This window comes from Mustela erminea, chromosome 9, assembly GCF_009829155.1.
Source record: "Mustela erminea isolate mMusErm1 chromosome 9, mMusErm1.Pri, whole genome shotgun sequence".
Taxonomy (NCBI): Eukaryota; Metazoa; Chordata; class Mammalia; order Carnivora; family Mustelidae; genus Mustela; species Mustela erminea.
This window is the reverse complement of record NC_045622.1, coordinates 63,635,572-63,660,889: the sequence shown is the minus strand read 5'-3', so window position 1 is coordinate 63,660,889 and position 25,318 is coordinate 63,635,572. Positions and strand designations below refer to the sequence as shown.

General features: G+C 38.2%; 1 protein-coding gene across 8 annotated transcripts in view; it reads left to right on the top strand.

Annotated features, from left to right (window-relative positions):
- Positions 1–25,318, top strand: part of STK33 (serine/threonine kinase 33) — a 154,300-nt gene that overhangs the window by 2,544 nt on the left and 126,438 nt on the right. For 2 of the 8 annotated variants that reach the window (XM_032359064.1, XM_032359059.1), the window contains exon 1: positions 3,437–3,563. The exons of 4 other annotated variants lie outside the window; for them this stretch is intronic. The gene's annotated coding sequence lies outside the window, so the exon portion shown is untranslated. 2 more of the 8 variants (XM_032359065.1, XM_032359060.1) reach the window with 2 other exon arrangements.

Here is a 25,318-nt window from a genome sequence, read left to right as displayed (position 1 = left end):
TGCCAATTTCCTGACTGGATTATTCTTTGGGTGTTGAGTTTGATAAGTTCTTTATAGATTTTAGATACTGACCCTTCAACAAATAATCCTAAAACTTGTATGGAACCAGAAAAGACTGAATAGCCAAAGGAAAGTTGAAAAGAAAACTAAAGCTGGTGGCATCACAATTCTTGACTTCACGCTCTATTACACGGCTGTAATCATCAAGACAGTATGGTATTGGCACAAAAACAGACACATAGACCAATGGAACAGAATAGAGAGCCCAGAAATGGACCCTGAACTTAATGGTCAACTAATCTTCGACAAAGGAGGAAAGAATGTCCAGTGGAAAAAAAGACAGTCTTTTAAACAAATAGTATTGGGAAAATTGATAGCCACATGCAGAAGAATGAAACTAGACCTCATTCTTACACCATACACAAAAATAGACCCAAAATGGATGAAAGATTTCTAGTGTTTGTTTGTTTCTTTTTAAAAAGATTTTATTAATACTGTTATGCTGGAAATAAAAAAAAAAATGTCAAAAAAAAAAAAATAAATAAATAAAAAATAAAAAGATTTTATTTATTTACTTGACAGCACAGGTAGAGGGAGCAGCAGGCCAAGGGAGAGGGAGAAGCAGGCTCCTCTTTGAGCGGGGAGCCCTTGTGGGGCTCCATCCCACGACCCTGGCATCATGACCCGAGCCGAAGGCAGATGCTTAACCGACTGAACCACCCAGGCATCCTGATCTCTAATGTTTCTATCTCAGTGAATCACACTATCCTCCATCTAGTTTGCAAGCCAGAAATCTTGGACTCATACTTCACACCTGCCATTCCCTCTCCTCCCGTCTCTGAATCATCATCAAAGCCTATTCATTTTTTCTTCAAAACTATCTTAAATCTATCCACTTATTTCTATCCCTACAACTGTCGCCCTAGACCAAGCTACAGTTATCTCTTGCCAGGTCTCCTGTAGTAGCCTCCTAACCGGCCCGAAGATATTCCTCCTATCCTGTTAATATGCACTGCAGCCAGAGTCATCTTTTAAAAATTAAAATTTGATTATGCTGTCTCTCTTCTCCCCCATTGCCCCCTGCTTAAAATCCATCATGACTTCTCATTGCTCTTAGGATAAAGATACAGCTCCTTAATGTGGCCTACAAATTGTGTGACTGGATACTTCAATGTCCAGACCAAGATACTTTTGAGAGTGAAGGACAGTGTTGCTATTTACATGGGGGCTGTGACTCACCGTTCTGGGGCAAATCGTTAGTTACCCTCCCTAGAAGTCCCTGTGGTACCTTCCTCTTTTCCAGCCCCTGGTTCTCTGGGTTCGAATTTCATTGGCTCTTTTTCAGTCTTTTGTCATCATTTTCCCTCCAACCAAGGGCATTTGCATGTATTCTTCTCCCTGCCAGGAATGGTCTTCCCTCTTCTCTCTAGTCTAGTTAATTCCTGCTCATCCTTCACTTCTTAGATCAAAACAGGAAAACTGCCTCTGACCACTCTGGCCAGATCCCCTTAGCGTTTAGTCTCTTCTGACACCAGTTCTCTTCCCTTGTGCTTGTCACAATTGCAATTTTGTCTGTGTGACTGGTACATGGTATGTAGTTAATAAATACTTGAATGCTTGAATTATAGACATTTCCCATGTCATTAGTTTCTGGAAATAGCACGTAGTGGTTAGGGGCCCAGACTGCAGAACTAGGCAGATGGATGCTTAGATTTGAATTTCTGCTCCCCCACATTCCCTTATCTGAAACCCATGGGACTAGTTTTCTTTTAAAGTTCAGAGTGTTTCTGATTATAGAAAGATAACATGGCATATATACTGTATCCCTTCTGAGCAGTAGTCTGGCGCAGCACCACGAAATCAAACACATTGATTTTTCTTTAGTGAGATGATGTCACTCTAAGTGGGATAAAGGCTCTACGGAGTTTTGCATCGCTTCATGTCAAGTTTTGCCAACAAACGAGTTTGGGACAAATTGATGTGAACACTTTCTGGATTTTAAGATTTCGGATACGGGAATGTGAGTCTGTCCCAGCATAAGCTTGGGGCAATCACTTAACCTCCCTGTGCTTCAGATTCCTCAACTGTGACATGGAGAGGGTCATAGCACCTACTACCTCATAAATTCCATTTGTGTTGTAAGAAGTAACTGTGTTAATAGAGGTTGACCCTTGAACAATGTGGGCTTTAGGGGTACTGATCCCCCACACAGTAGAAAATCCATGTACAGCTTTTGACTCCCCTAAACTTAACTATTAATAGCCTACAGTTGACCAGAAGTCTGACAGTAAGATAAGCAATTGATTCATTGATGTATGACATAGTGTATTCTTACAAGAAAGCAATCTGGGGAAAAGAAAATGTTAGCAATAGAATCATAAGGAGAGAAAATACATTTACAGTACTCTACCGTATTTATTGGAAAAAATCCACATGTAAGTGGACCCATGCAGTTCACACCTGTGTTGTCCAAAGGTCAACTGTACTTGTTAACTGCTTAGAACAGTGAATGGTCGTTAGTCAATGATATATAGCAGGGTCAACTATTTTTTTTTTTTAATTTTAAAAAGGATTTTATTTATTTATTTGACAGAGGGATAGAGAGCACAAGTAGGCATAGCGGCAGGCAGAGGGAGAGGGAGAAGCAGGCTCTCCGGTGGGCAGGGAGCCTGATGTGGGGTTCAATCCTGGATACTGGGATCATGACCTGAGCCGAAGGCAGACACTTAACTGACTGAGCTACCCAGGCACCCCAAAGAGTCAACTCTTATTATATCACCCGGCACCCCAAAGAGTCAACTCTTATTATATCATTTTTATTGGTTTCATCATAAGCCACGTTGTGCATGAACCATAACTTATTTATTTACTTATGACAATTATTGTTGGATATTTATATTTCTAGTACAAAAATGAAAAGAAAAAGTCTTTATATTTAAACCATTTGATGAGATTTTTGATGACTGAAGATCAGTTCCTAAAAATACAATTAGGGTCCAAGTGCAAGATCCCTGTGGCTGCTTTTGGAACATATGTCCACCTTTAGAAAGTTTGTCACTCTGCCATCAGATTTGTGACACTTGCATTAGCATTATTATTTTTAAAAATCTTTGCTAATTACACAGAAAAAGACAGCTCCTTCTTGTTTTAACTCCTATCTTTCATTATTGATGTTTTTAAGCATTAAAAAAATGTTGTTGTTGCCTCTCAGATATTTCTTTTCTGTGAATGACCTGCATAAATTCTACGATGGCTTTTATCTGGGCGTCTCAGGTTTTTTAAATCGGTTGTTTGTTTCACTTCTGTTCCTCCAACACACACACCCCCACCCTCCCCCCAGCCCAGGCAGGAATCAGTATGCTGGGCTTTGGCTGGAATTCATTGGATAAGTATCCCTGGAGCCTGGGGCGAGTTGTTACTTGCCTACAAGGTACAGAGCAATGTGGAAAGCCGTGTCTCAGAGGCTAGGTCCCCAGGGAAATTCTGAAATGAGAACCAGGCCGACTGTGTGTTTATCTGACTCTTCTTCATTCTAACAGGACTTGGAAGAAAAAGGGCAGGAGGTAAGAGGCAAATGGCTAAGGCAGAAGAAGGAGGCAGAGTGATTCTGAAAGCCTGCAGGGAGAAGCTGTGACCTCCTTTTCGTAGGGACCACGCAATTTCTTGTGAGGCTGAGGAGGGGAAGGCTGGGGGTACTGTCTTGGCCAGACACCGATTTGTGTGGACTCTTGGTAGAGTAAGGATATTAACCCTTGCTTGTCCTATGGGGACATGTCCCTCCATCATCGCCATTTCATTTAACTGATGGCGGTTTTTTATTTCTGGAAACTAAAACAATTTTACGTTGCTAACCTATTCATCTTTTCCTTTTCGTTTCATTGCTTGTATGCTTAGAAAGAACTATCTGTATTGTCTTAAAAAATGTTAGTTTGTGATATCAGCCTATCAAGGAAGAGTTGATGGAAGTAAGTGAGTTGAGTAGTGTGATTTCCAACCCAAACACGAAAGATGCTGATACAAAGGGAGATACTCATGCCATCTTAATGTGTCCTTGAGAAAGAGACTACACTGCTCCAGGCGAGCCAAGGAAGACTTTTTCTGACGGGGTCGGTCACACAGGGTGAACCTGTAGGATCATATCCTTAGATACTTTTAGAAGTGTCCTGAAAAGACAAAATATGAGCTCTGAACTTTCTTTTGCTCTGTATATGATCCTATATAGTATTTCAGGTTCTCACAGGTGTAGATACTGATCAATGAAATAATTTCTCTGTTTTTAGAAGAGGCTGTAGAAAAAATAAAATGTAATGTAAAATTAATTGCTGACCTTCTTGATGCTGGTAAATTAGTATGTTTTAAGATGTATTTCAGAAAGAATTTTCCTTTCTGTTGAGCTTTGGTATGGATCGGTGAGGCAATTGTGTTTTGCTCAGATCTGTCTTAGGGTTCCAGAATGTGAGGAATAGACAACTTATTGTTAAACCCACTGATATATCTTTCCTTAGTTTATTAACTAAAATAAATCATAAAATAAGAGAAACTCATCATCTCACAAACTCCTGCAGTTTTTCCCACCTGAAGTTCTTTTATTTCAGGAAAGTTTATAGTTGAGGAGCAGTGACTTTTATAATCAATCAGAATACCTTTTCTACTTACAGTGGACTAATTATCTTTGTTAATAGCCTTTGATATGTCAGTTTGAGTATCAGTGGGAATGTGGTATTACATGACTAAGATAAAGCAAAAAAAACCAACTTTCTGTTGATGAAGATAAGTTAATTTAGAAATACTGTTACCATTTGCCTTAGTTTTTGATCTAAACTATTTGCTGAACATTACTATTATAAACATTCATTCACATATGTATTGGGTGTGCGTGACATTCCAGGCACAGTTCTAGAATATTATATTGTATTTTTACTTTTACATAGTGTGTGTACAAAGCTTGCTTGTGATTCAATATTCCTAACATGAGCTGTGCTTATTTGGAAAAATGGGTCATTTGGACTCACACATATTCATTTAAGGAATCTAAGAAAAGCCTTAGAGAACGTGTTCATCCAGTCTCTGAGGTAGAGATGCTGATAATTGAAGGCGCTTCTCTGTTACGTTGTCGTTACCACTGTGGAATGTTCATCTGCAGCAACAGCTCACGGGGAGAGAATCTGTTTACCACTTACCAAAGGCAGTGCATCCCAGGCTCAGGATCTTAGACCTGAATTCTTTCAAGCCTGTTTGCTGTTGGCAGATCTAACATAGTGGCTCTTCTATCTGCTTTAGGGAGCTCAGCTTGCAACCAACTGAGATACTGGAAGAGAGCAAATATTTATCATTGGATGTTTTTCATGGAAATCAAATTAATTTTTCCTCCCAACCTTCTTTATGTTGGTGTTCAGTTTACGGCAATAAAATTCAATGTTTTTCATATTTGTTACTATGAAAGTAAACACCAACGTGCAGCAGTGATTTTCAGGTTAACTTAATTGCTTTTCGGTCATATCTCTTTGACGGTACATATGTTATAATGTGTACACTTAGCTCATTTTTATAGTTGTGACTTTTTTATTGAGATATAATAAACATGTTATAAAATTCACCCGTTTTAAGTGTGTACAATCACTTGGTTTGCAGCCATCACCACTGTCTAATTCCAGAATGTTTCACCACCTTAAAAGAGAAATCCCACATCTATTAGCGGTCACCCCCCGTTCTCCTCTCCCCTAGCACCTGGGAAACCCTAACCTATTTTCTCTCTTTATGGTTTGCCTGTTGCATATGTGAAATCATACAATATGAGGCCTTTTGCATTCGGCTTCTTTCACTTAACACAGTGGTTTTCAGAATCATTTCTGTTGTAGTACGAGTCAGTACCTCATTCCTTTTTTTTTTTTTTTTTTTTAATGAGAGAGAGCACACGAGTGTGTGGAGGGAGGGGCAGAGGGAGAGAGAGAATCCCAAGCAGCCTCCATGCTCCATGTAGAGCATGACGTAGACCAGATCCCATGACCCTGAGATCATGACCTGAGCCAATATTACAAGTAGAACACTTAAACTCCTGAGCCACCTAGTCACGCTTTCATTCCTTTTTTATGACTGAGTACAATTCCATTGTATAGATATACTACATTTTATTTATACATTCATCAGTAGATGGCCATTTAGGTTGTTTCCTTTTTCGGCTATCATGAGTAAAGTTGCTATGAGTTTTTGTATGAACATAGTTTTCATTTCTCCTTAGTATATACCTGGAAGTGAAATTGAGCATCATACAGTAACTCTATGTTTAACTTTTTGAAGAGGACCAAGGTGTTTCCCGAAGTGGTTGCACCATTTTGCATTCCCACCCACAATGTATAAGGGTTCTCAGGTCTCCATATCATCACCAGTGCTTGTTTGTCTGTCTTTTTGACTATAGTCACCTAGGAGGTATGGAGAAATACCTCATTATGGTTTTGATTTGCATTTTCCTCATGACCAATGACATTGAACATCTTTCTATGTGTTTGTTGCCATTTATGTATCATTTGTGGAGAAATATTTATTTAAATCCTTTGCTTATTTTTTATTTAGATTGTTGAGTTCTAAGAGTTTTTATATGTTCTGGATACTAGCCCCTTATCAGACAAATGTTTTATAAATATCACATGTAGATTGTCTCTTTACTTTCTCGGTAGTGGCCTTTGAGGCATAAAGTTTTTAATTTTATGAAGTCCAGTATATCTATTTTTAGTTTGGTTGCTTGACTTTTGATGTCATATCTAAAAAGCTATTGCTTAGCTTTTTAGGTCACAAAGATTTACCTGTATGTTTTCTTTTAAGAGTTTTGTAGTTTTAGCTCTTACATTTAGGTTTTTCATCCATTTTGGAAGGCAGCTATGTTCATCACTATACCACCAATGCCTTTCATCCATTTTGAATTAATTTTTGTATATGTGTGAGGTAGGTATCCAGATCCATTCTTTTGTGTGCGAATGTCCAGTTGTCCCAACACTGTTGTACACCTGACAAGTCAACTTGTGAGTCATGTTTTGGGAAGCCATTTGGATGACTCCTTATCTCAATTAGATGCCACCATTCTACACATTGGACATTTGAGGAAAAGGAATATCTGTATTCCTATCTAGGAACAAGGACTTTAGTTCGACATTTGTAGGCTTGTAACTTGGTGAATTGGCTTATTGGAGTTGAAAGCTTCAGGCCTGCTTCCCTCTCTAATCTACCTTAAGGGCTCTAAGTGAATTAAGTGGACCTATGTGGCTGTCTCCTTGCCATCTTTTCTCTGAATCATAACCTGAGTCCCATCTGACCTTCTGGGGAAGGGAGAAGAGTCAAGGAGAAGTTGCTTCCTCTCTTCTTTAGAATTTCCCTTCCAACCCCATGGGAGGAACAGAAAAGCTATGTGAACCTTTCCGCAAAGAAAATGGGATGATCCTCAAGGGAAGAGTTTTTCACTTCTCTGTGCCTCCCTTGTCACGGCTCCTTTCTCTGGAATTAGGACCTAATTGAGCCTTGTCTGATTTCTGAGCTCCTTTTCCTTGTAATAGAAGGATAAGGAAGATAGCTTTGTGTTCCCCCCAGAGATTCAAGTGGTATTGTGGAAAAAGCTTAGGATTGGGGTCAGGCTCACCTGAGATCAAATTTTGGTTTTACGTCTTGAACTTGGGTTTCTTTATCTATAAAATGGGGTTTATAATCGCAGTTTCTCAGGATAATTATGAAAAACAAATAAAATATCATATGTAAAGTACCTAACAAATTTATAGTCCTAAGTAAATGATAGTCTTCCTTCTCCCTTTTCTAAATATTCTGGGAAATTTGTATAAATCTGTACAAATACAGTTTTTAAAAAACTCCATAGGATCTTAGGGTTGGACCTTCATATTTATGACTATAACACTTTGTTGAATCTGTCAGAGTTCCTTTTGTGTTTGTGTTTGGTTTATTCAGTGAGTGTTGATCACTTACTGTATTTCAGATCGTGTTCTCTCTGTGTCTGTCAGAAGTCAGTGGAGGAGAGATGACAGACATACAGGACACAAGCTTGATGCTTCACTTATCCTTACTTCTTTCATTTGATTCACCATTTAGGAAATGATGAGCCAGACATCACTGTAGATTCTTGGAATGCAGAGATGCTGTCTTTTTTGAGAGCTCATGGTCTCTCGTGGAGGGAAGTATACCAAGAAATGATCATGTCCTGTGGGAGTTGCTGTTAGAGGCACCTGGACAGGGGCTGTGGGAGTGGGAGGAGAGCACACCCCAGTCGGCCTGGGGTTGGGAGTCGGTGGTCAGGGAAGGCTGAGCCAAAGGGGAAAAGAGTCTGAGGCAGGAAGATAGCAGGCCCAATGGCCTGGACGTGGGAGAGAGAGTTCTTTAAGGCAGCTGACACCCAGGGAAATAATCAGAGACAGGAACTATATAGGATAGTAGGGCCCAGCTTACAAAGAGCCCGTTAAGCAGGGCTGAGATTTGAAGTCCGTTTTGATGGAGAAAACTGAAGAACAATTGATAGTTAAGAATTAACATCTATCCTGGCTTTGTTCTTATTCTAAGCCTACCTTAAAAAAAATCTTTTCTTTGTCTTTTGTCTTTGGCCTTTTCCCCAAGCATCTGCTCTTTTAGGCCTTTGCCTTGGAGATTCTCTTCCTATAGCATCAGACCACTTTGATATCGGCGTGGGTTATGAGCCTATCGACTTTGGGGTTATAGCTCATGGGGAGCTCCCTCTGTGTCAGTTTGCTTTCTCTGGAAGAGTCAATCTCCTGTTTGCCCCAGGACTCAGTAACGGGAGAGACCCACCCCATTGACTGAGACCTGGTAGACAGAGGGGTGTCTGAGGAGGGCCAGCTACATGGGGAAGACCCCTGAACTGGAGGTCTGGTCAGATGGCACTTCTGATGTTGCCAGGCCTGCAGCTTCCCTCCTGCTTGTCTCCTGTAGTCACTCACCGGCTGACTCTGCTCCAGGGCTGTGGCTCTTGGGCCTCTCTTGCTTTTGCTTTATCCCGAGTAACTGAGGGATTGAGGAGTGGCCCCAAAGCTCAGGAATCTCAGCCTTGTTAGTGGCAGCCATCCTCCTCATGTCCAGTCACTTACCCCTCAAGACACAGTCTCAGCTGGCTTTTCTGACATGAGAGAACATGTCTGAATTTCCAGAGGTCACTTATGTAGGGCCTCCTTATAGTGTAAATCGTTGAAGAAACTGGCCTTGTGAAGATTGGGTAGGGGTGGGCAGGCAGCAGGGAGGGGATGACGGCTATCCTCAAATATCTGAAGGGCTGTGTAAGTATAGTGGACAAGGTATCAGATTTTGGTCTGGAATTCTGGCCCTACCTCTTACTAGCTTTTTTTTTTTTTTTTAATCTAAATTCTTTTAAACCTAAAATAATTCTGCGATTTAATAAATGTAGCAGGCAGTGCCTCTGTCGATTAGATCTGGATTCTTCAGGCAGATTGAGTGGCAGCATTTTAGCATTTCGAGCTCTGCCACTAGTGAATTGAAGTTGTAATAGCTGTATTTATTATACCCAGAATTGAATGAGTTATTAATAAGCCAGTCCTTAGCCCCGTATTATCTCTGTTTTACAGACTAATTTTTTTCAATAGGATTTTCTTAATTGTATCAAATGTTTCATTCCTAGAACGCTTAACACGTCTGATTGGTATAATCTCCAGGGAAACTAGACGGTCTTAATTACATCTAGTGTTTTGATTTCATTTGATTCTTTAGATGAGATTAAAAGTAATTTATTTTAAAGGCTATGACTACTCTCTGTATACCTATGCTTATTGCGAATTTAGAAAGCATTGGCCATATTATATTAACATTACCAGTGTATCAGGTAATTTAGATTGTGGACTTGTATATAGGGTAGTTAAGTTCTTTCAGAACAAAAAGCTTGATAACAGTATTTTTTCACTACCCTCCCCCTACTTTTCTCATCACTATCTTTGGAGGGCTTTGATTTATATTTTCTGTTCTAGCCATTTCTATAGTATATGTCAAGACTTGCTCCCGAGGGTTCTTGGGGTTGATTCTTCCCAAAATGTGTTTCCTAGTGAGTAAATGTTAATAATAATTTGTTGAGTATGGTTTTTAGTTCTAGATGCCATTTTTCACCCATAGGAAGGTGAAGGGTCTGGGATGGTGAAGTGTCTTTACATGATACGAAGGATGGCTGAAGATATTGGAGATATGGAAAAGATGGTTTGCCTCTAGGAAACATGGTCAAGGGGACACATACTCTTTTTCTTCATATCTAGAAGACTGAGATCCTTTAAAGAGAGACAAGGCATTTCTGCAGGAAGGACAGACCAGGCATGACTTGTAGGAAAATGTAGAGGGAAACCATTTTGGCTCAATATGAAGAGAAATGTTCCATCATGGGTGTCCAGTGAAATGAGCTTTTGGGGAAAGTAAAAAATGGGTTCCCTATTGTTGGAAAACTTTTAATAGTGTCTATGTCAGTACACATCAGCTCTCCCATGGAAAAAAAATCCTATGTACTTGATGTCTTTTGGTGTTCTTTCCAATTCCTGGTTTCTGTGGTTGCCTCCCCACTCCTGATACTATAATGTGGCTACTTCTCCATTCTAGGTTTTGCTTTAGTGAGTTACACCATAACCATAACCCAGAAGGCTATGATGTGGTGGATGAAAACTGCCTGACATGAAATCTTTTTGTAGATAATTCACAAATTGGATATATACTATGTGCACATATATACTTACACATATATATCTGTTTTGTATAATGGAGGGTTATTATACTTTCATGGTTTTGTCCTCTGTTCTTATTATAAAGTATCATGTGTTTTAAAGACCTCTGAATCTCATAAGAAGACTTTTTTTTTATTTTGACATTTATTTATCAAATTGATTTTAAAGAAAATGGCTCTGTTAAATTTTCAAAATAGAGCCAGTGAAGAGCCTTTGTGGGAGTAGGAATTAAAAATTGGTGGTTTCATTGTGAAATTATTTGAGAAAGATCTATAAATAAAATGTATAGACATTTAATTAGTGTCCTAGAAAGTTAAGAATAGGAAGTGAGAATACTATAGTCATTTTGGAAAATTGTGTTTTTAGACTCACTTATTAATTGGATTGTTGAGTGCAGTATTAGTGGTTTCAAAGGGCATCAAAATTCATTACAATTCTGACCTGGGGTAATAGATAAAGAGGTAAAATGAAATCCATTTTCCTTAAGAACTACTTACTGGTTTTATGAAATGATTAAATCTGATTTTAAAATAAAGCATTAAGTGCAAACCACTAAGAGTTCAAAAGACACTTACGGGTCCCATGAAAGAAGATTTAGTGCATTTAGCTTTCAAACAGTTTGCTCATTGTAGATGAAATGCCCTTAAAGTGATGCAAGTTATCATGCCAATAAATTAATAAACTAAGAGAAGATACAGATCTTCTCTTTGGAATGGGCTGATTCTCCAGGGACAGATGGTTTTCTTTCAGACTCGACTTTCTTCTGAAGTGGTAAGACATTAGAGAAGTCTGTTTTCTGCTTGAACTTAAGCTCAGTGTGGGTGCTATTAAAGCTTTTGATGTGGTATTGTGAAAAAGGAAGTCACCATAATGGGAGAATTTCCCCACTGGGAAAGATTTACATTTTATAGGACTTTTAGAATTCTTTAATACTTTTCATTTAAAGAGCCCAGAGCATATGATTATGTACAAATACCTCTCTCTTCCGTGAACTCCTATGCATCCCAGGCCATTGGTTTTAGAGAATATGGGGACATACCCTTCAGTTCACTGGCGAACAAGGTAAAGCCTCAGCAGTTTTAGAGAATTAACAGATCTCCTGACTCTGCTAGTCTAAATCTTCTAGAGGGTATGTTCTTCTCCTAACTTCAGCCCGAATGCTGCACAATGTAAATGTGATATTTAATGTCAAAATCATGATTTTTCAATTATTTGGGTATTTGTTATAAATAGTGAGCAAATGAATTTATCCCTTTATGTTTGAACATTTTAGAGTCACATTGCTAAGTGAAAATATAATGAATTTCTGTTGAAAATAGCCAACTTCTTTTTTTTCTCTCCTTAATAGCAATTAATAGCAAAAAATATCCTCATGCGTCTTTCTCAAAATATTATTGATAATATTGGCCACGGACAACCATTTTTGAAGTATTCGAATCACTGTGACCTTTAGAAACGAAGCTGGGGCGTAGAGCAACTTTATTCTTTTCTCCTTCCCTTTTTGGCCTGCCCCCCTTTTTTATCGCTGCTTCTACACAGGATGTATAAAGAACGGCTTGGGTCCTGATCTCAGGGTCCTGGGATCGAGCCCTGCCTCAGGCTCCCTGCCTAGCCGGGAGCCTGTATTTCCTTCTTCCTCTGCCCTTCCGCCTGCTTGTCCTCTCTCTCTGTCTCAAATAAATAAAATCTTAAAAAAGAAAAGAAAAGAAAAGAAAACTCTATTGAGGTCCTTACTTCATAAACTTATTTGTAGTTTGCCAGTGGGATGACATGAGTCATTGCTGCTCTTATTAAAAATCCCCATTAATAACTTTTAAAAAGTGCGCCAAATTGTCTGAATGCTAATGCTCAACAATTTCGCCTCCTTCAGCCCTCTTTTCCTTACGTCTGTGGGGCTTCTCCTCCACTTCCGCCGCTACCTTTGGGCTTACTTGTGTGAGGAGATTGCTCTTTCCCTTTCTTTCCCTTCCTCCCTCTTTCTCTCTCTTTCCCAAACACCGGATACCTACTAAGTACATGTGAGAGCCTGCAGGCTACAGTGGTGAATTAATGATAGGACCACTGTCTTCAAGAGCGGTCTGGTGGTGGAGACGTGGGTGAGTAATATGATGGAGTGTGGCCAAAATAGTACACCATGAGAACCAAGGATACAGTGCTGCAGGGTATGGAGGACAGAGAGGCTTAAGCTTTGTGTATGGGGCGGGGAGAATAAGAGAAATGAACATTGATTGGTAAGGTAGGAATACGATTGAATATTTATTAGGTTTTTTTTTTGTTGTAATCAGTGTTGTTTAATCTGCATTAATTTTAGGCATGATTTGAGACATTTTTCAGCTCAGTGTGGTGGACCTTACAGCTGGCCAGAAGATTGAAGCATGTATTTTATTTTATGTCCTTAAAACGTCTCCTACAATAGATTTTTCTTTTTCCTTTTTTTTTTTTTTTTTGTTTCCAGAGGCTTAGAGGGATAAATATTACTGCTCATGATTTACTTCTGTATTACTGGAAACTTTTTCTACCTCTTACTTAGAGAAGCCCGTTTTGTGATTTCTTAAGGATCCTGACCAGGTTACTGGACAGTCATCATGATTAGATTCTGTGCCATATTGAGTATCTTCTTAAGACTTTTAACTTCTATACTTATTATTGATTACTTAGTTTACTTTGGTTTTAAAAAATACTTACACTTAATGTTTGTAAAATATTCTGAAATCTTATGAAGACCTACTGGTGACATTAAGTAATTTATTTAACAGATATTTGATAAAGCCCTACTCTGTGGCAGACATTGGGGTGAGCACTGGGGTAAGAGAAGAGATGGGGTCTGTTCCTTCATAGCATTGACAGCCTGATGGGGGAATATAGGCAGGTAAGTGGGCAGCTGGAAAGGTGCTATGAAGTACATGGGGCTGATTCATACAAAAGGCACCTAATCCAGACTTAGGGGCCTGGAGATGTGTTTTTGAATGAAGTGGCAACTACATTAAGACTTAAGGATGGGTAGAGGGGTGCCTGGGTGGCTCAGTGGGTTAAAGCCTCTGCCTTCAGCTCTGGTCATGATCCCAGAATCCTGGGATCAAGCCCCACATCGGCCTCTCTGCTCAGCAGGGAGCCTGCTTCCTCTTCTCTTTCTCTGCCTGCCTCTCTGCCTACTTGTGATCTCTGTCTGTCAAATAAATAAATAAAATCTTAAAAAAAAAAAAAAGACTTAAGGATGGGTAGAAACCATCCGGGTGAAAGGTAGAGTGATAGGGCACAGTGTTTCGAGCAGAGGAAATGACGTGTGAGAGTCTGGATGCACCTGAGAGCTAGAGGGGTTGCAAGAACACTGACAGGAGTCTAGAGCACAAGGTGGGGGGAGAGGGAGTGGAGAAGAATGAGGCTAGAGACCATATCAGACCTACCATGCTGGCTTTGCTGAACCACATTAAGGAACTGACTTTAATTCAAGGTAGGGGGGAGTGATAGACGGGGTTTGAGTAGGGAGATGGCCTAACTCGATATGTGTTTTAGATAAATCATTTTGGTTGCAGTTTGGTGAATATACTGGAGAGAGCTCGAGATGAAGAGGTCAGTGAATTGGAGGCTCAGATAGTAATTCAAGTAGGAGATATTGGAGCGGCAGGGGCGAAATGGCACAGGCATTACATGACTTTAAGGGAGATGGAGGCTCAGCTTAATTGGACATCGGACTGTGCTTTGATTTTCTGTCTTGATGAAAAACTTCTGGATTTCTTAAATGTATCTTTTCAAGTTTTTATTTAAATTCCAGTTCGTTAACATACTGTGTTATATTAGTTTCAGGTGTACAATATAGTGACTCAGCACTTCCACAGGATCTCCCACTGATCGTCACAAGTACCCACCTCCATCTCCATCACCTGTTTCTCCCGCGCCCCCACTCCATTCTAGTAACCATTCTAGTTTGTTCTGTGTATTTAAGAGTCTGTTTCTTGGCTTGCCTCTCTTATTTTTTTCCCTTTGCTTGTTTGGAAAAACTTCTGGATTTTAAACTGTTTTAGAACAGATATTTTATGACATTTAAAAAATGATGTTACTGTTAAAAATAGTAGCACATATTATAAAGTGTACCAGACATTATTTTAAGCACTTTACATTATTAATTGATTTCTACTTTACAGCAATCCTAGGAGATAGCTATTAGTTTTATATCATTTAGACAGATGATAAAAGTGAGATGTAATATGAAGTAATATGCCTAACTCAGAGAGCTAATGGCTAAGCTTGGATTTGAACGCTGCCAGTTTGGGGCCAGGGTCAGTTCTCTTAATCACTGTTCCCCATTCCTGAAATTTTGGGGGACAAGACATGAAACCCTCCTCTCCAACTCACTGCTATTCTGTATCTATTCTGAAGAGAAGCCGATTAATTCCAAAGAAAGTTGGAGGTAGAAACAAGATTTTTGGATTTAGAGAGAGGGAGGAGAGTAGAATGACTCTTAGATTGTGGTTTGGCTTCTTGGGTGACCTTGGGACCACTCACAGAAACAGGAAGCTGCAGAAGCAGAAGAGCAAGTCCAGGCATGGGTGGAGGGTGGAGGAGGAGGAAGGCGAGGTGATTATTGCTGTTATTATAAACAGGTTGGATTTGAGGTGCTTATGGGTCATCCTTGCTCAGGTCATATGCTCAGGGGACAGTTGTACGTGTCTGGTTGCTTGCTCTTACAGTAGCTGGGGTTCAGAGAGAGAGTGAGAGAGCGAGTGAGCTATGGCTACCAGATCTGGAACTGCTTCTGTGAACCAGGTCTTGGGTTCAATAGGTAGGAGCCTTCTGGGTGAGGGAAGCACAGTATACTTGATGACCTCCTGGTAACAGTGGGCACTTCCTGGTAAGAATGTGGGTGAAATGAGAAGACCTGAATTCTAGGCTCCTCTTTGGCTTTCATTTCATTTTTTTATTTGATTATTTTAAAATCATTTAAATTCATATTAACAGGTTGCCCTTCAATATAAAATGTTCATCTACAGAAGAATAAACATGTCTGGGGTGCCTGAGTGGCTCAGTGGGTTAATCCTCTGCCTTCGACTCACATCATGATCTCAGGGTCCTTGGATCGAGCCCCGCATCAGGCTTTCTGCTCAGCAGGGAGCCTGTTTCCCCCTCTCTCTCTGCTTGCCTCTCTGCCTACTATGATCTCTCTCTCTGTCAAATAAATAAATAAAATCTTAAAAAAAAAAAAAGAAAGAATAAACATGTCTGCTCTGCTGGTCCTCATAGTTGTTGAAAATTAGAATGTCCTTGAATGGACCTTCTGTTCCTGAGATTCTAATTTCAGGAATTGAACTCAAGTGTTTGAACATACTTTATAAATGTTAAAGTAAGAGTATAAACATGAATTAGTGGCACTTGGTATTTTGTAGAGATTATGTACATAAGGCTATAGATAGTGGCAAATGTGCAATGGCTCCTGATTGTCTTCCTCATGAAATTCAAACTTGATTCTTTGGGGTTTGGGCCTATCTCTGGTGACTATAAAGTGAACCAAAATGATTGAATGTCATATTTTTTTGAAAGAGGAGCTATCAGAATTTGCCCACTGAAAATAAGAAGGAGAAAAAGAGATTGGTAATAACTATAACTTTGGTCCACAGTACTATTTGAAAGAGAGTATTACTTAATAATAATTTCCAGGAGCTGTGCTCAGTGATTTATATACTTGATTGAATTCTCACGGTTAACTATCAGTGCTCCCATTTTATAGATGAGCAAACTGGGGTTAGAGAACTTGCCTAAGGTCACACACCGGTAAATGTCAGAGCTTAGACGCAAGCCCAGCTCTTCCTATCCACAGAGCCTCTGCATGTAACTATCACAGTATATATTCTTTTGGTTTAAAGTTCAATTATTTTTTGACTAGATTATACTTATACATGGTATAATTTAAAAATAGAAGAGTATACAGTGAAAAAGTTTTCTTTTTGACCCAGTTCTCCTGATACTCATTTCCCTAAAATGAGAGTCCTTTCAGAGATGTTCTGTATGTATGTGTAACTGTAAATTAAATATATAAAAATATGCATATATAATACCCATGCAGTACATTACATACAAATAAAATTTCACCCATTTTACACAAGCAGTAGTATACTACAGGCCTGCTCCTTAATTTTTTTTTCTTTTTGCCTAACGATATCTAGGAGATTATTTCAGTTAAAAATAGGTTCTTCATTTTTAAATTGCTTATAGTATTCCACTGTATGCATATGCCACTAATCCCCTATTGAAGAACATTTGAGTCTTGGCCAATATTTCACTATTACAAACAATTTCTAATAAAGAACTTCGAACTGGAGTCACTTTGGGCACGTGCAAGTGAGTCCATTGCATATGCTAAAAAAGAGCCTAGGGGGTTGCTCGGAGTATGGTCAAGTTCACTATAGGAAGAGTTATATTTCCTTACTAAGGTGGAAGGTGTTTGTTATTCCAAGCATACAGGTGTGTGATAATCAATAACTACATAAATGCTTTTCTGTAATCATATATATGTAAGGGCTTGTAAACTTCAAAAATGAGCAAAAAGAAGGTTATGGCATAGTTGACTGACTCGGGGTGAGAGATGCTTGCATATGAGCAGACATTTACTCAACAGAGTGAAAATTCATTCCTAAAGAAAAATGGTTCATTACTGCATGGAAGAACTTCCCTGAAGATGCGCTGATGCATTTGACCATGAGTGGGATTACCGTACGATTCTTGTTTAAGAATGTTGCTATATAAAAATGGCTGTAATGGTTCTGTTGCCATTGAGTATATCCAGGAAATGGGCAAAGTGAATTTTTAAGATCTATATGTAAAGTGAAGAAAACCAAATTAAAATTGTACAGAAAGAACCGCAGAGCTCTAAGATGGAGTGGAATCAAGTGGTTTAAACACTTATATCTTCAGAGCTTCTGCATCGGTAGACTATACGATGAAATGGAGATAAACATTAATAAATTGCATGGTACTTTATATTTTCCTGAGTTATTGAGTGGGCAATTACTATTTCCAGGAGTGGTTCTAGATATTCTGAGGTGAACATGAAGAGTATAGAAAAAAATAATTCATTTATATGTCTAGATAAACAAACTTAGGGAGGGTGACATGGCAGAATCAAGAAACATATTTAAGATTATTCTGCTTAAAGCACATTACATAAATAGTAAATAATAAATGAAGTTTGTGAAAAGCCATGTAGGCTTTTGAAATTTGGGTCACTGCTGAGTTAGATTTGCTGTCCTAATATTCTAATTTATTAATTATGCATTCTTCGAGGATCTTTGTTGGTTTTTCTTTCTGGCTACTTTCTGTTTCATAGTTATTAGCTGTAGAATCTATAGTTCTTGGACTCTAGAATGTAGACCAAAGTCACTTTAGTTAATAAAAATGTGAAATCTCTTACCCAAAAATATAGATAGCTTCTTAGTTTATTTGTATTACGTTTGGAATATAATCATTACATGTAAAAGAGTGATACTACCGTATTTCGGTCATTGTATCATATTAGCTACTAAGTACTAATCCCTGTTAACTCCGAACTGGAGTTTTGAAGCTCCTGTCCTGCACTTTCCTCAAAATGGATCTATCCATCTCACAACCTCTGTTCTGACGCATCTGAGTTCCCGCCATTGCCGGCTTGAGGCCCTCCCTCAAAGTCTGATTACACCAAGGTTGGCTAATTGATATGTAGGCTTTTCAGCAATTTATGACCCATATTGCTTGACTTGTTCTCATGTGCATAACCCTTGACATCAGTGTCCAAGAGCTCTTGTTTCCCGTAGATTTTCCCAGTTTGCTGATATTGACTTTGAGATTACATGTGCATCTTTCTGGTTCAGCTGGGCCCAGAGTGGCTTTGTCCTTTTTTGGTCCCACCTCGTTTGTCTGCCTCTTCACTTCTCACTTTGTTCCTCTTTCTCTCCACTGGAGAAGGAAGGAACAAAATAGAAATAAACACATTTTTAGGATGCAATCCTACATGTAGCTCATTATTATTTCATTCTTTTATGGATTGTGATGTTTTTATGGACTGCTTATGTGTACAGGTAGTTTGCTATCACAAATTAATCCATTTATAAAAGCACCATGAAACAAACTATTTTTACAAAGTTACCATGTCTCTGAGTCAGGCATTCACTTTTATTTTTTTTTTAATTTTTTTTAAAGATTTTATTTATTTATTTGACAGACAGAGATCACAAGTAGGCAGAGAAGCAGGCAGAGGGAGAGGAGGAAACAGGCTCCCTGCTGAGCAGAGAGCCTGATGTGGGGTTCGATCCCAGGACCCTGGGATCATGACCTGAGCCGAAGGCAGAGGCTTTAACCCACTGAGCCACCCAGGCACCCCAGGCATTCACTTTTAAATGTTCTAGTGAAGTATGCGATGGTGTTCATCAGAGTTCTGATAATTTTCACCCATGGGTTTGGAGGTAAAATGGAAAGCAGTAAGAATTTGGGGTTTACTTTGGTACCCTGGGGAGTTTTCCTTGAGCAAGAACTCCTGGAATTGATGGGGTGGTGGGAGCTTAGATACAGCAAATTACATGAAATCTTCCACACCCTTATGTACTAGTTGGCAGGTGTCATGATTCTCGAGGAACAGAGATACAATAGCTTGCACGGAACACTGAATGTATAGTAGCCCTGCCGGAGAAGGATCTGCGTATCATTTTGCCCAAGGGCTCATACCTCTCTGAGTCTCTGATTAAGTAGTTTCAGATAATGCTGGGGCAGTCCATTCTTTGTTCATGGTCATTGATCGTTAATCAAGGAAGGGGAAGGGAATCATAGTGATGTTTAAAAATAGTTGATCATTTAAAATCATACCTGTACATTCTGCTTTGGTTGTTTTTCATAAATTTGTCAAAATGATATGGTAAAATTCTTTTAAAAACAGGAGATTCTAGGCTAATTTAATTTCTGTTCTTTCCCCCAATATTTTTTTTATACTTTAAAAGAATGTAGAGTGATAGCTTATACATTCTGAAGATCAGGAAACATTTCTATTTTTTATTTTATTTATTTATTTTTTTAAAAGATTTTATTTGTTTATTTGACAGACAGAGATTACAAGTAGACAGAGAGGCAGGCAGAGAGAGAGGGAAGTAGGCTCCCCGCTGAGCAGAGAGCCGGATGAGGGACTCGATCCCAGGACCCTGGGATCACGACCTGAGCCTAAGGCAGCGGCTTAACCCACTGAGCCACCCAGGCGCCCCGAAAATTTCTATTTTAAAATTAATTTAACATCTTTGGTTTCTGGTTTCAAAGATGTACTTTTCCCCCAAAACCATATTATTAACATTGTTTTATTACAAAATACAGAAAAACTGAAATTCTTATTGCTTATATTTACTTAGTATATGTGACTTGCTTCCTTTTAATACTATACATTTATTTCCTATGTCCTGGTTAGAAAATGGTGAATGTCGAAGTACATTTACAGTTAGGTCACAGTTTGAGATTACAGATGCCTATTCTATGAAAAATGCACATTTTCTAATTTTTTGGCTTATAAGCCTCAAAGTCTATTTTACTCTTTGATGAGGACTAGTTCTTAAATTAAACCAATGGATTAGTGCATGAAATTTGTTGAAAGCTCTTTCTTTACAATATTCTAAAGCTTCCTAAATAAACATCTGGTATTCACCCTACATTTTTAAAATAACTTTTTATTTTGAGATAATTGCAGAGTCACATGCAGTCATAAGAAATAATAGAGAGAGATCCTGTTGGACTCTTCACCCAGTTTCCCCCAGTGGTAGCATTTTATGAAACTACAGTCCAGTATCACAACCAGGAATTGATATAAATATAATCTGCATACCTTATGCAGATTTCACCAATTTTTACATATGTGTGTGTGTGTGTAGGATCCCTCATGCCACAACCACTTCCCTCTCCCCTCACCTAACCCCTGGGTACCACTGGTCTCATCTCCATGTCTGTATAGTGTTATCACTTCAAGAATGTTATATACATGCATCTTCCTTTCCCCCTCCATAATGCATAGTATCTGAAAATAAGAACAACTACAAGAAAAAGGGAAAAGGATTCTTAATATTTGAGCCTACATTATTAGGTGTTCTAAGGTTTTCTTTGAAAGAAAGGCAAAGCAATATTCCTTAATTCACTAGGCGAATTATTTTCCCTGGGCATAAATTACAGTTTTCATATACTAAAATACTGAGTATAAATCTGTATAGTTGACATATTCAAAAATGCTTGTAATTCAGCCTTCCACTTAAATATCACCTTTTCAGAGAGACTATTTTGAAGATTCAAACTACAGCAGTTTCCACGTTATTCTCAATCTCATTGCCCTCTATTTTCATGAGAGCATGGATATTTTATGATTGGTTTCTCTCCCTCTCCCCCTTTACCCTTTTAAGCTCCATGAGAGTAGGGACAGTATTTGTACTTTTCATTTTATGTTTCCAGTGCCTCTACATAAAATGTTGTTATTGCATGACGGGCATTTCATAGATCTGAAAACATAACCATTTTTTTTGTTTACTTTGATGATACATTTTAATTTCTAATGGTGACCTGACTATGCCTGAATTTCGATGTATAGTGCTGAAGTGTTTGAATCATTTTACTATAATTTAGTCAGCCAGTGACTTGTTTGGGAATATTAAATCCCCAGGAGGCATTCCCTAGTCAGGTCTGTTTGAAGGCATCCAGTAGTCGTCTGTGAGTTGACAGAAGCCTAGAACATCGATCACTTGCCTGCTTTCATAGAATTACTCCTAAGAGTTTGATCTGATAGTAGATTTCCTGGGTTTGAAGCCTGTCTCTATCATTTATTAGCTGTGTGGCCTTCTGCAAATTAGCTAACCTCTCTGTATCTTGGTTTCATAATCTGTTAGATAAGGACATTAATAAGACCTATTTTATAGAGTTGTTATAAGAATTAAGTGAGACACTGTCCTAAAAGTACTTAGACCACTTCCTGGCACGTAAAAGATGTTTAATAATAATGCCAGCAATGATTATTCAGTGGGAGAAAGTTAGTATATCTGTTTTATTCACACATCAAGCAGCTGAAATAACACAATTTATGGCATACATCTAACCAGATAGTAATGTATCATAAGAATTTTATCTATAATCGGAAAATGGATTTCAGGTTTATTTATTTCCTCTTATTACATTAGGTGGCTTTGTGAACATCAAATAGTTTGGAAAGTGCTGAAAGGAAATGAAATCTGAGTGGCCTGGGAACGTATTCTCTTGACTGTTGGTTGTACTTCTTGCTCTGAATGAGAGAGGTCACCTTGGAACATAGACTGGTCTTACGTTGTCCATGCAAATTATGGTCACTACCATGAGTTTCCCAGACATCGGTTAAATGCTGATGGTGAGAGAGAGTCATGAACAGGATTAGGAAGTTATTGCGGTTTGGTTTTAGCTTCTGTTACTCTTCCTCTTAGAGCTCTCTCTTCTTTCTGTCTCAGCTGCCTGGATTCTCTGCTCCCTGCCCTCTGCACACCACCCTATAAGCATTTTCTATACCACCTACCAGTGTGGGTTTGCTACTGATTGGCTAACTCCTTAGACTAAGCTAGTCCCTGTGATATCTCCCTCCCCTGTAGCAAGAAGTTTACAAGAAGTTGCAAAGAAATGTTCGGGAGGTTCCATCTACATTTTACCCATCCTCCCCTAAAATTAACATCTTTAGTAACTATAGTCTAATGGCAATACCAGAAAATTAACATTGGTACAACCCACAGGGCTTATTCTATACATTTATGTGTGTGTGTGTGTGTGTGTGTGTGTGTGTGTGTGTGTCTGGTTTGTGGATTTTTTAAAATCGCATATGTAGTTTTGTGTACCATCACTACTTGTAACCATCAAAATGCTGAATTGTACCATTGCTCCCTGTGCTACTTCTTGATGGCCACACCCAGCCCTCCCCCTCTCTGTTGATCCCTGACTGTTTGTTCAAAATTCCAGTTTTTGACTGGTACTAACAAAGCTGCTGTGAACATTCATCTACAGATTTCTGTGTGATCATAGATTATCATTTTGGGGGAATAAATGCCCAGAAGTACAATTTCTCGGTTATATGGTAAGACCATTTTTTAGTTTTCACTTATTTATTTATTTTTCGTTTAAAAGAAGCTGTCAAGCTATTTACCGGAGTGACTATATCATTTTGCATTTCCGCCAACACTGTATAAGGATCTAATTCTCTATACCCAACATGGGGCTAGAACTCACAACACTGAGATCAAGAGTCCCATGTTCTTCCTCCCGAGCCAACCAGTCCCCCCATGAGTAGTCTCATTTCTCACCTCCTCACAATTATTTGGTAGTGTCACTGATTTTTTTTTTAATTTTAGCCATTATGATGGTGATCTATCATTGTGATTTTAATTCACATTTCCCTAGTGACCGGTGATGCTGATCATCTTTTCATGTGCTTATTCGTCATTTGTGTATCTTTGGTGGAATGTCTGCTCATGTGTTTTGCCCATTTTCTAACTGGATTTTTTAATGTTTGAGAGTTCTTTACTTTTTGAGCTGTAATTTGTCATCAGATGTGTGATTTTCAAATATTTTCTCCCAGTCTGTGTTTTGCCTTTTTAACACCTAATGAGGTCTTTCACAGGAGAAAAATTTTAATTTTGATGAGGTTAACCTATCAGTTTTTCCTTCTTACCTATTTTGTTTTGGAAAAAAAAAAAAAAGACTGGCATGCAGTTTGGAGTTTGTTGAAATTCTTGGAGCTGTGGGCTTATAGTTGTTATCATGTTTATAAAAATTCCAGCCATTATTTCTTTATTTTTTCTCTTCTCCTTTTGATACCATGTATATGTATTCTAGATGCTTGATATTGTCCTATAGGTCACTGTAACCCTGTTTATTTTTACTCACTTTCCCCCACTTCCTTCTCTGTGCTTCATTTTGGCTAGTTCTTATTGCTCTGCCTTCAAATGAACTGATCTTTCCTTTGGAAGTGTCTAATATGCTAATATGTATCTACTCTACTTTTCATTTCAGGAATTGTAATTTTCATCTGTGGAGATTCCATTTGGATTGTTAAAAAAATTCTTCCATTTCTCTTCTAATCATGTTCATGTATTCCTCTCTCCTTCTAAAAATGTAGGGCATACGTATAATAGTTGTTTTAACATTCTTGACTGCTGGATCTATCTTCTCTGTCATTTGGGAGCCATATGCCTGCCAGCTTTTAACTGGATGTCAGTCATTATGACTTTCATGTTGTTGGTTGATGGATTAAATTGACTTTCTTCACATAGTGTTGGATTTTGTTCTGGCATGCAGTTAAGTTGCTTGAAGGCCTTTGAAGCCTTTTCAGTCTTGCTTTTAAGTTTAGTTAGGGCAGTTGTTTGCACAGTAGTTGTTGAAAAGACTTTTATAATTCATTGAATTACTTTGCTACCTTTGTTGGCAATCAGTTGACCTCTGTTCTGTTCTATTGATTTGCTCCTTGCCCCAGTACCACACTGTCTTGATTATTGCCCCTTTTTATTGAGTCTTGAAACCAGGTAGTGTGACTCCTCCAACTTTTTTCTTTTTTGAGATTATTTTGTCTTTTCTGAAACCTTTGCCTTTATGAATACTCTCTGGAATCAGTTTGCCAATTTCTATAAAATATGCAGCAAAGTTGAGAATCACTGGACAGACCTTGGTAAAAGTCCATGCTTTCTGATAGTTCTTAGAAGTTGTTTTGTGGGCCTTCTCTAGAAAATACTTCTTAGGATGACTGGGCTTCATTCTACTTGAACTTCCATATTTTAATTTCTAAAAAATTGCTGTAATATGTATACTATCATATATTATATTATTATATATACACTAATAAATACTTTTCTTTAGGTCTTTGGGTATATTTGTTGCCTTGTCCCTTTTAGTGTCTTTGGTAGTACTGAATTATTATTGTTACAACATTGAGAATATAAGTGTTGATTTAGTAGGAGAAAAACAGGAAAGTAACATAGCACATCATTGATTAAATCTGTCAACGAAGGACGTAAAAGAGAATTAAGCTTTTTCCTCTGTAGTATCAGAATTGATCTTCCTTCTGCTATGTTACAGTTTCTTGACAGGTATTAGGGAAATATTCAGGGACACAGTTTTTATGGCACTGTAATGAATGAAATATCAATACTATAATGAAGTGGCATTCTTGCTTTTATATTTCCAAATGAGCTTGAGTTTTCAAAAACTTCAAAGAGGCTACTTTTTATTTTTGCTGCTATCTTGAAATATTTGCTTTAATAATGTTACATTTCTTGGTTACTTTAAATGATTTTTTTTTCTAGAATTTACCTAACCAAATTGCAGTATTCATTTTTACAATTATTTCTGAGTTGTGGTTTTGCATATATAAAACATTACCCACAATTTATGACTCCAGTTAAGTAAATTGGTCCTTTTAGTCTCTTGTTGTAAATACATGTAGATGTTATGAATAAGATCTTATAGGAACTTTTATGTCATTTTAATGGGTTCATGTTTGTATTGAATAATGCAATTGCAACTTTTAATTTCAATTTGGTGTGTTCACAGAATAAAATATTTGAATTAGCAAATGAATTAGGGCACCTCAGGACAGTGATGGAAAGAACTAA